Below are 15,009 nucleotides of genomic sequence, written 5' to 3' on the forward strand. Positions count from 1 at the left end.
AACATGAAAATTTGTATTAGTGTAAGAAATTTGATCAGAATATATCTTGAGTAGTAATGCAGTTGAATTGCTTATATCAGTATGTATCAGCATATGAAGTTTGACACTAATATTATTAAAGTGAGGTCAAGGTCAAAGGAAATGCCAAGGTCAAAAACTGTTGATGCAGTTGAAAAGCTCTCTTCATCAGTAGGTATCAGCATATGAAGTTGAAAAAATATTATGAATGGTTTCTTTAAACCTTGATTAAACACAAATTAATAAAAGTGAGGTCAAGGTCAAATGAAAGGTCAAAGTCAGATATGTTAATGTGAGGTCAAGGTCTCAAGGATAAAATTAAAAATGTAATCAGAGATCAGTTAAGGCAAAGTCACACAATTAACCAACAAAAAGTACAATTGAATGGCTTACATCAATATGTAGCTTCTGAAGTTGGAGACTATTTAGGAAAAGTTGGGTCAACATCAAAGCAAAGGTCAAGGTTAAAAATGTTGATGCAGTTGCAGTTGCATACATGTACCTCTCATCAATATGTATCAACATTTAAAGTGGTATCTTTAAAAATGAGCTAAACACTAATTAAAGATAAGTGAGGTCAAGGTCAAAGGAAAGGTCAAGGTTAAAAATGACGATGCAGTTGAATAGCTCTTATCAGTATCTATCAGCAAATGAAGTTTGATGAAAAAATACCTAGGATAGTTTCTTTGAAACTGAGCTTTGAACAGAGCTAAATGCAAAGTGTGATGGAAGATGGACATGACAAACACTATATGCCCTAGCCATATTCATGGCGGGGGATAAAATTATGTAAAAATTATGATGCGAATTGTTCCTACATTTACATGAACTTCCTACTTATAAGATACTTTTGAATTGTGAATAGCAGGGAAACAATTTTACATTAGAAGTACAATAAAGCAATATGCCTGAATGAAGAAACCTTAGAAGGAGTTACATGTATTGCCCTTGTGAACATTTTTGATAGATTGAATAATTGATTAAATAATAAAGAAAAATATGCTTTTTTAAAAAGTCTTTTACTTAACAATATTTATCATTACATCTATTGTAAAGCATTTTCCCAGAAGACATTGTTCTATTACGTATGAATTTAAATTAATTACAGTTTTTGCTAAAACGTAAGACAACATAGGAGGGTGGAATTACCCTAAGTTGGTGTGTCGCAGACTTCTCCATGGATAGCGCTCAAAGTCAGGGCATCAATAATGACAATGTTATTAAATTTAGTGCATGTAAATCATAACTGACTAAATATTTGTCTCAAAAAAGTTTATCAGGCCGATCTTCGACATTTACAAAATACATATTTTCAATAAACTCTTCATTTCAGGAATGACTAATTCTTGGCCAAATTATTCGGTATAACCTTATTTTGGTCAGTTTACGCTTTATAATTTGCGAAGCGGATCATAAAAAAAGCATAAACTGGCCCAAACCAGGTTATACTCAATTAATTTAACAAAGAATTAGAGTCATTCCTTACAATTTAATTTTTAAATAAATAAAATCTTTGGATGTAACATTGTGTTGATTTTTATGCATTTGCCACTCAATAATACAACCATAGTAATTTAAGGAGGAATGCCACAACTACATTTAAATCATTTTAGATCTTTAAGACATCCCTAATTAAGTATGGTTTCTGCATTGAAAAGCTGATCATAATAGTTTTTAATATTTCATATGAATTTTTTGGTATTTTTTTTCAAAGAAAATGAAAAAAAAATCCAAATTATATGCTTTAGACTTAAAAATTTTGCTGAAAATGAATGCATCATATGAACAAAATATGTAAAGAAAAGCTGCATAGATATTTACTTCTTTTTAAATATCAAGAAATTATGAAAATAAGCACATTATTTGTGAATTTATTTTAAAGTTGTGGTTAAAATCTTCACAAAACTGGGGGAGAACATGTTAGGTAATAAAATTTTATAAAAGAAATTGAAATAAAGTTGTCAATTAAATTTAGAGAAATTAATATTTTAAAGTTTCGCCAATCCTGATCAAAATTAAACTGATAAGATCCCTGGAACTAGAATTGTACAATTAATGGAAATAAATAACATTTTATCAAGAATACTAGTTTGATTAGGTGTAATATTATTAAGGATTAAAATATAATTAAATATAATTGACCTTGACAATCAAATAGATTTCTTAATTGTAAAGACATGAAGGAGGCAATAAATTAGTATTTTAATCATCTATAAGTGTTAATTTTGATCGGGGTCAGTTTAATTTTGATCAGGTTACATGTAGGTCCAAATCGTAAAAAAATTCATTTCTCTAAAATTTTGCATTTTCATTTTATTAAAATATGATTGACAAAAATGTTCTTTTCAGTTGTGACTAGTTTTATGGTCTTTTTAACCATAGGTTTAAAAAAATATTCAAAAATAATGTGATTTATTTTCATAAAAAAAATATTTCAAAAAATTAAAAGGTCTATCTAGCCTTTCTTTACATATTTTATTTATTTAGATATTCATTTGATGCATTCATTTACAGCAAACTTTTAAATCCAAAGCATTTAATTTGGATATAAATAAATTTCCCCTATTCTTTTTTTTTTTTTTTTTAAAAAAAAGGTATAATCAGAGATTACAGCTGAGCTCACCTCAACGAATGTTGTCTTTCAGTAAGGCAAAGTCACACAATTACCCAACAAAAAGTGTACATTCAAAAATGCAATTTTGATCTGATACTTTGGAAAAGACCTACATAAAAACTTCAAATTTGTTCTTCATCATGAAAATGTGATTAAAATCTAGCATCTGAATCAAGTTTGAGAGTTTTTATCCCTTGATGCAATTTTGATCTGATACTTTGGAATAGACCTACATAAAAACTTCAAATTTGTTCTTCATCATGAAAATGTGATTAAAATCCAGCATCTGAATCAAGTTTGAGAGTTTTTATCCCTTGATGCATTGTTTGGGCAAGTTTTGGTTTATAATAAGTCTTATAGTTTCTTGGTAATAGACCTGCACCCATAACTTTTACTTGGTCCATTATCTGGAAAATGTATGTCGAATTCAGCATCCGGAGCAAGTCCATTAGTTTGCATCCTAAGATGTTTAATCCATGAAAGTTTGCACAATATAGGAGTTACTTAGAATTGAAACCTGCATAAAAATTTAACCTCTTCACTCATCCAGAGAATGTAGGTCAGATTCAGCATCCGAAGCCAGCCTTAGATGTATCATCCATGCAAGTTTGGTCATGAAAGAGCTCAAAGTTACTTGGAAATGAAATCAGCTGCACCAAAAACTTTAACCTGTTCACTCAACCAGAAAATATATGTCAGATTCAGCATCCGAAGCAAGTCTGGTAGTGTGCATCCTTAGATGTATAATCCATGCAAGTTTGGTGAACATAGGACTTATAGCTCTTTGGAAATGAGACCTACACCAAAAACTGCACCAAAAATGTTAACCTGCTCCAAAAACATTAAACTGGTCATTCCTTTGCTAAAATTGCAGCATCTTTGACTGGTACAAAGAAACACATTTGTGTGGCATTCCTCCTTAGTTACTAAATACTCTGAATAAAGGGCAATAACTCAAGTTCACTTTAATTTGGTCTATATTCAAAAGGCAATGACAACAAATTAAGTTATATACATGTAATATACACCATAAAATCAAATAAAGTGAGTGAAATGAAAATTAAATATGAGCAGATGAAAGAATAAAATAGTGGCAGTCTTATTCAAATTTATACTCTCTATATACACATTATGAGTGAGCAGGTATCAGAGAGATATTCACTACTCAGTACCAAAAATTTCAGTATATCAGTACATGTACTTTCAATTGATATTCACTGCAATCATAAACTACGACAGACACATAGACAGACAGACAGACATGTAATCTTTAGCTACCCTTACTGTTGTCACACACCTACTATATATTTATTTCACTTGATCAACAAACAAACATAATATTAATACCTATAATATATCATACACATGTGAATGTACATGTGACTAAAAAGGGCAAGGGGGGGTGGGGCATTACCTGTACCTATTAATCTCCCACAGCTACCACAACTCTGTCAACATCTGTTCAGTCCAGTCAGCAGTTGTCAAATAATGTACATATGTATCATGCAGTGCAGTGCAAAGGTGTTAGTATAAGAATCTTAATTTTAAAACTATATAAATTATCAATTATCAATACAAAAAGGACAGGGCACAAATGTTTTGTTTTCAATTTTCCTGTACGCCTACAAAGTAGATAATACAAAACAAACAGGCATCCAAATCTCTATATATATACCCTCCCACTTTTCAAGCAGGGGGTATAAAATCTTAACTATATACTGGTTAGGTAAACAAGTGCTGTATGGTAGACTTTCTTACCAATCGCTGGTGCAATAATTCCAATTAAATCACCACGAAGTTAATGAACACAGAAGTCACAATATAAAATCACAGTTCACAGTGTTGATCACAATTGTACTTAGGCTAAAGTTAGCCAGCATAAAACTCACACTATTGACAGTTAAGCATATTGTAGCTCTCACAAGGAGGAAGGAAGAGGTTGACCATCATTCTTCAGCTAACTGCTTTATCCAATGTAGGAATCATCCATCATCAACAACCATCTAGATTGCCAAATGTAGTAGTGGTTTTATGTGAAGAATATAACACACGCTTAATTATGGGTACATTATACATCTAATATTGCTGTGTTGATATGGGTGGATTCAGATGTATTGGTCACAATAGCCCTATAATAGGAATAAACAATATTAAGCATAACTGAGATGTGTTTGTGAAACAACTGATGCCCCCACATGGTAGATAATGGTGAGGGTTGATGTTCAAGGGGTCAGAACAGAATGCTATATCTTTGATGCTCTCATCATTTTATGAATATCTCAGATGCAAGTCAAACTTCAAAGGTCAAGGTCCAAAGATTAAAATTGTTGATATCCAAAAGAAGGTCTTGTCACTTAGAATATACCTGTGAAATATGAAAGCCCTATTGCTTACTGTTCAAAAGTTATGACCAAGGTTCAAGTTTTCAAAACTCAGAGTCAAACTCCTAGGTCAAATTAAGTTAAAAATATCTATTGAAGGTTTAAATATTATTACACATGTCAACCAAGCCCCAATTCAGGGATTGGTTTTCCTTAAATCCGGGTCTTGTAAAAGAACCCTGTCCCAATTGAACATCAACTCTTTTCCCCAAAATTTTGATACAAAACACCCAATTTATAGGCAAATTGAATTTTTCTGGGCTTTTTATCAAATGGAAAACTTGAATTTTAAGAATTTAAGGATTTATTAATATGTGAAAAAAGAAGAAGCCTTCAAAGTATCGATTTTTTTTAAACAGTCAAACTTAATACAAGGGCATATGCACCCACTTAAAAGTTATGGGCAAGGTTAATTTTTTTGCATACAAACAGGCAGATGGACAGGACAAAAACTATTTAACCCCAAATCTTTGATTACGAAGGCACAAAAAATGTAACTAATTTAAACTTACATGAATACAGATCTGGCTAGCTAGATTAAGTCCCAACTGTACTTTTTTCAATTTATTTCAAGGATTTACTTACCAATGACTGGACCTGGTAAGTGTCTGTTCCTTTCCAAATTTGTTCATGTGCTGGAAGAAGTCAGAGTCAATCACCTTTGACAACTAAAATAGATCAGAAAGAAATTAAAAGTCAAAAGAAATTTACTCTAGATTAAAAGAAAAACAAGATGTGCTTGTGAAACACTGATGCCCCTGTATGGCAGCTTAAAGCTGAGGCTGAAGTTTCTCAAGTGCACATCAAACTCCAAGACCAAATGGTCAAAATTGTTGGTATCAAGAGTAAGGTCTTTTCACCAGGAAAACACTAGGTCCTGTGAAATATGAAAGCTGTAGTATTTACAGTTTAAATGTTACGGCCAAGTTTAAATTTTCTTACAAAGTTGGCCAAACTTTAAGGTCAAGGTCAAAAGTAAAAAAGAAATTATACCTGTTGAAAGGTCTAAACACTATATGAATACAGAAGTGAAGTATGAAAGCCCAAGCAACAATTGTTCATAAGATATATGGCCAATTCCAGGTTAAAGTTTGGGGTTGTTTTTTTTTTTTTGTTAAAGTGGGTCAAAATCTACGGTCAAGGTCAAGAGGTCAAATTTGGTGGTACCCAAAGAAAGGTCATGTCACAAGGAATACACCTGTGAAGTAAGAAAGCCATGTAGGGTGCCCCATCCAATAAAAAAATTATGGGTAAAATTAGTTTTTGTTGACAATGACAAATTACCAGATAAACAGACAGATGGATGGACAGAACAAAAACTATATACCACTGGATCTTGATTACAGCGGCAATTTAACAATAAACTTGCAAGGTATATGCATATTACATTTGGATGATAGCTCTTGCTATCTCCTTTCATTTTGAATTTATTTACAAGTTATTTCCCTTGATTGCATAAAAGTATATATTAAAACATTAGTTTTGAAAATTAATATTATTCATATATGATTTTACGTAATATATTCATTTCAATGCAACTGTTTCACATTAAATTTACTTAATGATAAAAACATTATACTTCACATGATTATCCACTAGTCACCTGTTTCACTGGCGGATTTAGAGGGTGTCCACCCCCCCCCCCTTCTTTGTGTCCAAATATGCATAAGATTTTATGAATCTGTGGCTGTGGGCCCTTACCCCGACCCCAAACTGCCCCCCTCAAGATTTTTGTTCCGTCACTGTGTTTATGGAGCGAGGCAAACTCAATAAAGCTGCATAAATACATTGTATATCAGGGATTCTATACATAATTTATATACATACCAATAATCTGTCAGGTTTCAGGTCTGCCAGGATGGTTCTAATATGGCAGACTTCGTAATAGATACAGTAAACTTAACATATACACTAATTAGAGCTTTCCTCAAAGAAACCTGTCTTTTTGATGAACAAAGGCAGTTCACCAATACCGGGAACAATTCTAGAGTAAACCTATTGGTTCTTCAAGCCACATGACATGTATCACATGTCTGAATTTTGCCAAATAAGTAAAATAGCCATGGGCATTATAGATCTATACCAATTCAAAGAGTAATGATCATTCAATAGCACAAGAGAATAGGGCAAGACAGGAATGTGTATCCAATTGTGTTTCAACCCAAGTCAATGGCGAATTTAAAGGGTGACCCCCCCCCCATTTTTGTGTCCAAAATATATAAAAGATTTAATAAATTAATGTTTTGGTTCGGCTGTGCTTCCCTCCTCCAATCTCACCCCTACCCCTTAAAAGATTCCTGGATCCGCCACTGGTATAGAATAGAATTTAATTCCAAATCAGGACCTATTGTGCACAAAAATTACAGACACACATGATAAAATAATAGACAGAATACAACATAAGATGAAGAGCAATTCTTCCATTAAGTATTGACTATATCACTGGGTGAAAAAAGTGGTTTCCCATCATGGGAAACTTTATGGAAACCACATGGAAACCTCAAGTTTACATCATGTTTCCCAGTGGTTTCCGTAGCGGATGCTAGGTTATTCCGCCAAGTTTCCGTGACACGGAAACCCCCTACGCTCCGATTCCATAAGGTATCCCGTACCGCGGAAACCTCTGTAAACCTGAAGTTTCCCGAACATCCATGTAGTTTCCCGTGATGGGAAACCTGAAGATTCCACTGGTTTCCAGAATCAGGAAACTTGATGGAATCGGAGCGTAGGGGGTTTCCGTGGAATGGAAACTTGGTGGAATCTTTAGGTTTCCTTTTACGGGAAACTACATGGAAGCTCGGGAAACCTCACGATTCCTAAAGTTTCCTTGACTCAGGAAACCATATGGAATCGGAGCGTAGTGGTTTCCGTGTTATAGAAACATGATGGAATCTTTAGGTTTCCTTATACGGGAAACTACATGGAAGCTCGGGAAACCTCACGATTCCTAAAGTTTCCTCGACTCAGGAAACCATATGGAATGAGCGTAGTGGTTTCCGTGGAATGGAAACTTGATGGAATCTTAAGGTTTTCTTTTATGGGAAACTACATGGAAGCTCGTGAAATCTTATGATTCCTGAAGTTTCCTTGACTCAGGAAACTATGTGGAACTTGTGTAGCACTTTCTGTGTGGCGGAAACTTGGTGGAATTATCTGGAGTCCCATTCCTGGTGGAAATTACTGGGAAACTTTAAGATCCCCTAACTTTTCTAAAGGAAGCAATGTGAAATAATGCGTATTCTTTTAAAAATCTATCAAAAAAATTTATTACATGTAAAAGAAAAAAGCTTTTCCATTTTATATGTTTAATAATTCATTTGATGTACAAAAACTGTAACTGAATTTTTCAATGATATCAAAATATTAAATAAATTCATATATCTTAGATAAACAATGGAACTGTCTTTCACATTTAAGTCCATTCATAAGGGTCATTCAGTACTTCTTTCAACATCAGTTTCCTGGTTTTCTTCACATCACCTATGATCTGCAATATTCATACAAAATTATTATATGATGTCAGAATTATAATGCTTGAAAATAACTTAGAAATCTGAAAGATCAGTCAATGTCCTTTAATATACCAATATCAATAATTACTTTCCATGACCATGATACATATGATTTCAGCATTTAATGTATCTCTTTAATATTTAATGCTTTACGATAAGTGAAAAAAAATAATATAAATAATGTTTTCAGCCTTATTATGTCATTGAGAATATATTACTACTTGTATCTCATACTAAGAACCCTGCTTTAAGGGTCCTCCACACACCCACAGCTTATGTTCTCATATTATTGAGCATTACTTTTAACAAGCATATCAACCTTTAAAAACTGTCCAGGGATTAAAGTGTAATTTATACTGAATTTTAAAAATAATTATTTCACAAGTTTCAAGAAATTTTTCCAAAGGCATTTTCATACCTAGCACAAAAAATTTTGTCTTACCCTTCCGTATATTTTTAAGCTCACAGAATAACCATAAAAACTTAATTTTATCGATCAACACATTTTTAACAGAAATTTATTTTAGTTATAAAAAGTACATAAAACTCATTTTCTCTGAAATACATCAAGAGAAAAATCAACAAGGACTCCTTTTGTAGAGAAGAAACATTAATGAATTAGATTACATCAAAAAATTGAACTAAAATTAAATGCACTGATGTAAAAAAAACATTTTCAAAATCTCTGGTATAAAAGTTCCTTTCTGGAGTTATCTTTCCTGTTGCTCGGGACTCAAAAACTTTGGCAAATCTCCGCTTATGTCACCATACTATATTTAGTACAAGTTTAGCTTTTAAAAAAAGCTTAGAGAGTCAGCCAGTAGATTTTTCTTCTCTGTGATAATGTTTTGAAGAATACATGTGTACACAACGGTACTGAATATAAATGCATTATACCGGTATTGAATGTTTTGTCTCTTAATTAAAAGACAGATATAATGTAATAAAAATTTAAGTTCAATTTCACAAAACATAATTCCATGAAATTATATACCAATCTCATCGGATCTAAAGGAGTTAAATTTATGGGGATGGGAGATATGGCAGTTTTAACAATCCCGGGACCACAAAACAGAACCTCGTAAGCTTTACTATCATCCTGTTAGAGTTTGTCATGTTGCAGGTTGAATCACTCAGTGCTACACTGTGTTTAGACAACAAAGACACCTTTGCCCCTGCGATAAAGTAACAGCCATACCTAACCCTTAATTGAGAATATCAATAAAGGGCCACTTAAATACATGTAACCAGTACGTACATTTTCTAGTACTTTTAGATTAGAAAAAATTCATTCAAACAGGTAACGTAAGCTTTGTTTAGCCTAATCTTTGCATAATTTAAGACATAGGTATTTTTAAGTTTGTTAACTATCCTACTTTAATTTGACATAGCCAGCTGAATTTAAACTTGAAACTTAAAAAAAAGTAGATATTAATTGAAACAAAATAAACAACACATTATGACTGGTAAACAAATTCATTTATCAAACGTCTATTACGTAAGAAAACTATAAATCCCTAAATCTTATTGCCACCACATAAATGGTCTCATTCACTATAAATAAGCTAATTCAGAGAATCTGCGTCTCCCACTTAGGAAAAAAAGCATGCGCAGATCTAAAAGAAAGAAAAAAAAAAGGTGTGTGTGTCACGGGGCCATATGGTGGATCGAGTTATGGTATAAAATTTGATTGTAAAACGCAAATATGTTTCTTTTGATAATGACTGGAATGAAAGTTTTACACACACTCACACAGAGATGTGAATTTGTTACTTTGAACATCAAAATAAATCTATCCATTCTAAAGCTAAGGGCCTATCGAAATATTGCACGGACACAAAGGTGTTCAAACAAGTTTGATTTCATTGCCTTGACCATTGACATTTTTACCTCAAAATCAAGAGGGGTTTTTCATAGTGAGTTGTGTAAAATTTCACTACAAAAGTTCAAGGGCTTCTCGAAATATTTCACGGAATTGAAAGTGTTACAGACAGAACTACAGACAGGGGCACGGAAGGACAAGCAGACCGAAATAAAATAATATCCACCACTTCCCTCGGGGAACATTACAAACGACTAGCTAGCCAGTCGTGTCTCTTCTCGAAGTATCCGTTGTATGATTTAACAAGTCCGTTCGCTAAATGGCATCGGGATCGAAATGATGTAATGAAAACGAAAGTAAAACTATTAAAAACTGAATAACTTCAAAATCTCTATTAAAAAATGTTTATGTCGTAGATTTAAATACATAAATAAAATACCTTCAATATAAATTACAAAAGACCTTCAATTAACGCGTCAAACACTGTGCGATATGAGTTCATACAACTGTAAGCTTAACTGCGTAGAACACATTTCACGATCAGATGCGAACCAGTTTAATTACTGCGAACCAGGTTTTAAAAACTGTTTGAAACGGTTTAGTAGGATTGTACAAAGCTTCTAGAAATAAATAAGCATACATGACTTTCTTATTTAAGTTGAATTTAAATTTACAGATTACCGTGGTGTTAAATAGGGATTATTTTCCTTGTTTAATCTATACTGATTTTACTGAAATGAAATTAGCTAGAGTGATTTGCTGCAGAACTACTCCCAGAATTCCAAAACGCGCAAGCGCATTGGAAGTTCTTCGTATCATAACTAGTCAGCCCGCGGGCTGACTAAATATAATGGCCACTTAACTGGACAGAAATAGAAGAGGAAAACTAGAAACGCACTCTATTTTATCAATATTTATAAAAACACAATGAGATAATGTATTATTGAAACGTACAAATTAGTGTGCCGAAATTTCAACATGTTCAACTATCAAAATCAGACTCGGTTGATTAGCCTGAAAGTGTAAATAACCTATACGTTTCTCGTCATACCCACCGGTACCTGTTGTCTAGGAATTATTATCTTTATTAACATAATCCAAGACGTCTGTTGTTCTTTTATTTAAAAAAATTACCGCAATCCTTTTCATCGGTCACTTCGTGATCATCATGCCATGTGTTCATTGTTTACAAACGGTGGTAGGACAATTCGTTCATGTATTTTCTCAATAAAACCGAAAGTAAAAATGTTTTTTCTCTATATACGTCACGGGTCACATGGTGTGGAGGACCCTTAAGTTTGATTAGTTTGAGAGAAAACATACCCTTCATAATAACAACAAGATGTGTTTGTGAAACACTATGCGCCCGGCGGCAACAAAGTTCAAAAAATCTATTTTTAGCATATTGGTCACAGTCAAGGTCATAAGGTCATTGACCTTGGTGTCATTCGAAAGAACTTAATGGGTGGAGTATGCACACCAAATATGAAGTCTCTATCTCCTATTGTTCAAAAATTATAGCAAAAAGTGTAAAAAGCTATTTTTAGCATATAGGTCACAGACAAGGTCACAAGATCATTGACCTTGTCGACGTTTGAAAGGACTTTATTAGTGGAGTAAGTATACCAAATATGAAGTCCCTATCTCCTATGGTTCAAAAGTTATGACAAACAGTGGAAAAAGCTATTTTTAGCATATAGGTCACAGTCAAGGTCACAAGGTCATTGACCTTGATGTCATTTGAAAGGACTTTATTAGTGGAGTATGCATACCAAATATGAAGTCTCTATCTCTTATGGTTCAAAAGTTATGGCGAAGGTTAAACTTGACAACAAACAGACAGACAACTAGCTAAACAGACAAACAGATAAACAGACAGGACAAAAACAATATATGCCCGGGATCTATCGGGGATCTGCGTACATATTTAAACAAAAAAGGAAAGAAAAAAACGTTTTATGTAATGAATTATATTACAAACATTTGTCTAATAAATGTCTTTGTAGTACGTTAGATTACAAATCTCACACAAAAACCCATCAACAATATTAAATACAGTTTTGATTTCACATTGATCTATTAACGTCATTCTGATTTAATATAATTATACACGACGAGAATTAAGATCTATTCAATACCCATAGAAAATTATTTAATTTCTAAAGAGGATAGTTTTATTTTAAATCAGTAATGAAAATTGAAATAAAAATTCTAAATAGTTTGTTCTTTCATTGAACTTTTTAAATGTAGGTTATTTTATAAATATGTTCTCTTGTATAACTTTATTTATTGAATATACAATTTTTTAAATGATAAAAGAAACACGAATCATCATCTTAATTCAAAAGAATTTTCGGTCGGAGACTGTGTGTGTACATGTGTGTGTACAACAGCCCATTGTTCCCCTTAGGTACAAAATCGTCTCAATTCACATAGAATATACAAAAAATACACAGTGACAGGTGTCTTCGCGGCACGTGTCTCCACCTGAAATGGCACGTGAGGACAGGTGTCCCTAATTACACAGGCCGACCATGACTTTTTCAAAAGCGTTTTTTTTTTTGGGGGGGGGAGAGAGAGAGAGAGAGAGAGAGAGAGGGGGGGGGGGGGGGGGGGGGGGGGGGGGGGGGGGGGCTTCTCAAGGATAAAATGAAAAGCAACCCACCCACCCCCAATAATAAAAATAATAATTTGATAAATTAAAAAAAACAATATTCACTATTTATAGTAAAATACTAGTATGATAATATTCAACCCCCAGCCAATTCGATGAATGATTCTTATCTGACCAGTTTATATTAATATATTAATTCATTTATTAAAACAAAATCTTTATCACTTTCTAAACTTGTATTTAAAAACTTGAAACACTAAAAATATAATTTTGACAAACCAACCGAAGTATTTTTTTCCTGACGGATTTACCCGGTATAGAAGAAATGCCAACCTCTGGTATCTAACACAAATGCCTGGTAAGGTACCTTGATGTCTTATCATGAATACATGTAATTATGTAAAAATAATTCTTCAATGTCAATTGCAAAATATTGGGGAAAAAAAAATTAATTATTTTATTGAGGAACGTCTCACCTGTCCTTAATCAGTAATCGTAACTTGACATATTTCTTTATTTACTTTTTAATCGATCTTTTTAGTAAACATTGCCTGTAAATAATTTCATAAAATGTACCCTTCCTTAGCTCTTCCATTTTTTCAAAGGAACATTCATCATAGACAGCTTCAAGAAAGTGGGATCGGAAATGATTGATTTCTACATAACTGCATGCACTTACTTTTTTCTATTCCACTTCACGCATTCTATACGAGTTTACCAAAATTTATGTGATAAATCAAATTCAAAATTAAATTAAATTAAATAAAATTCAGTTAAATAAAATTAAATCAAAATTGAATTGCGTTCACGGTGCTGAAATATTAAATTCATCACACAGAAATACAGTACACATCTAGTTATTTTAACTGTTTGAAGCTAATTATTTTGATACAGCATATAAACACTTTTGAAATATTTCTATAATTGGTAAAAATATGGTAACATAATTAAATATTTAACTTTTATTAATATAAAATGTAGGTGAGTTAGTATTGAGATATACTCTCAAAGTTTCCCTGCCTGGGAAACATGGGGAAAACTACACATTGGTGGCTTCCATGTCGGGAACCTGTATGGAAACCACTGAGGCATGTTTACAAGGTTTCCTATTTTGGGAAACTTACGGGAAACCACAGGTTGGTTGTTTCCATATCGGGAATCTACATGGAAACCACCGGGGCATGTTTCCATGGTTTCCTATCTTGGGAAACTTACGGGAAACCACAGGTTGATTGTTCCCATGTCGGGAATCTATGTGGAAACCACCGGGGTATGTTTCCATGGTTTCCTATCTTGGGAAACTTACGGGAAACCACAGGTTGATTGTTTCCATGTCGGGAATCTATGTGGAAACCACTATGTGGTTTCCATAAAATGGAAACTATATGGAAACTACTGATGTCACGATTCCCATATGTTTCCATCGGGTTTCCAAATTTGGGAAACCTGGCTTTTCATCCTGTGTATATTGGTGGCATTTTTAAGTTTCATATGTAGATATGCACGATGGGTTGTTGTGTATACATGTATGTGCATTTTTATTATTAATGATTAACAGGTATTACCAGTATATCTAAACAATGATGATGATGATCAAGTGAAATAATCATAAAAACAAGAAATATAATATTCCTTTAATATCATTTATCCTTCATAAATGTATTGAAAATTATCACCCTATTTACAATATATCAGCTTAATTGAGTCCATTGTTTAAAAAGTTAACAATAGGTTGCGTTTTTTATACAGACAAGCTCGTTTTTTTAGATATAAGAAGTAAAATGCTTTTATGTTCTGCTCTTGTACAATGTCACTTAGACTATGCCAGCTGTGCATGGTACGCAGGTTTATCAAAGAGTCTTAAAAAGAGATTACAAATATGCCAAAACAAAATGGTGAGATTTATACTTAATCTATCCCCTTTGCATACCATAAACTATAAAGTCCTTAGTACATTGCATTTGTTGAATGTAGAAGATCGGGTAAGACAACTCAGATTAAACCATGTTTATAATATATACCATGGCTATGCGCCATCTTACTTATCA

This window comes from Saccostrea cucullata, unplaced genomic scaffold (assembly GCF_032062105.1).
Source record: "Saccostrea cucullata isolate Sc308-1 unplaced genomic scaffold, CSIRO_AGI_Scuc_v1 ctg558, whole genome shotgun sequence".
In the NCBI taxonomy this organism is placed as follows: Eukaryota; Metazoa; Mollusca; class Bivalvia; order Ostreida; family Ostreidae; genus Saccostrea; species Saccostrea cuccullata.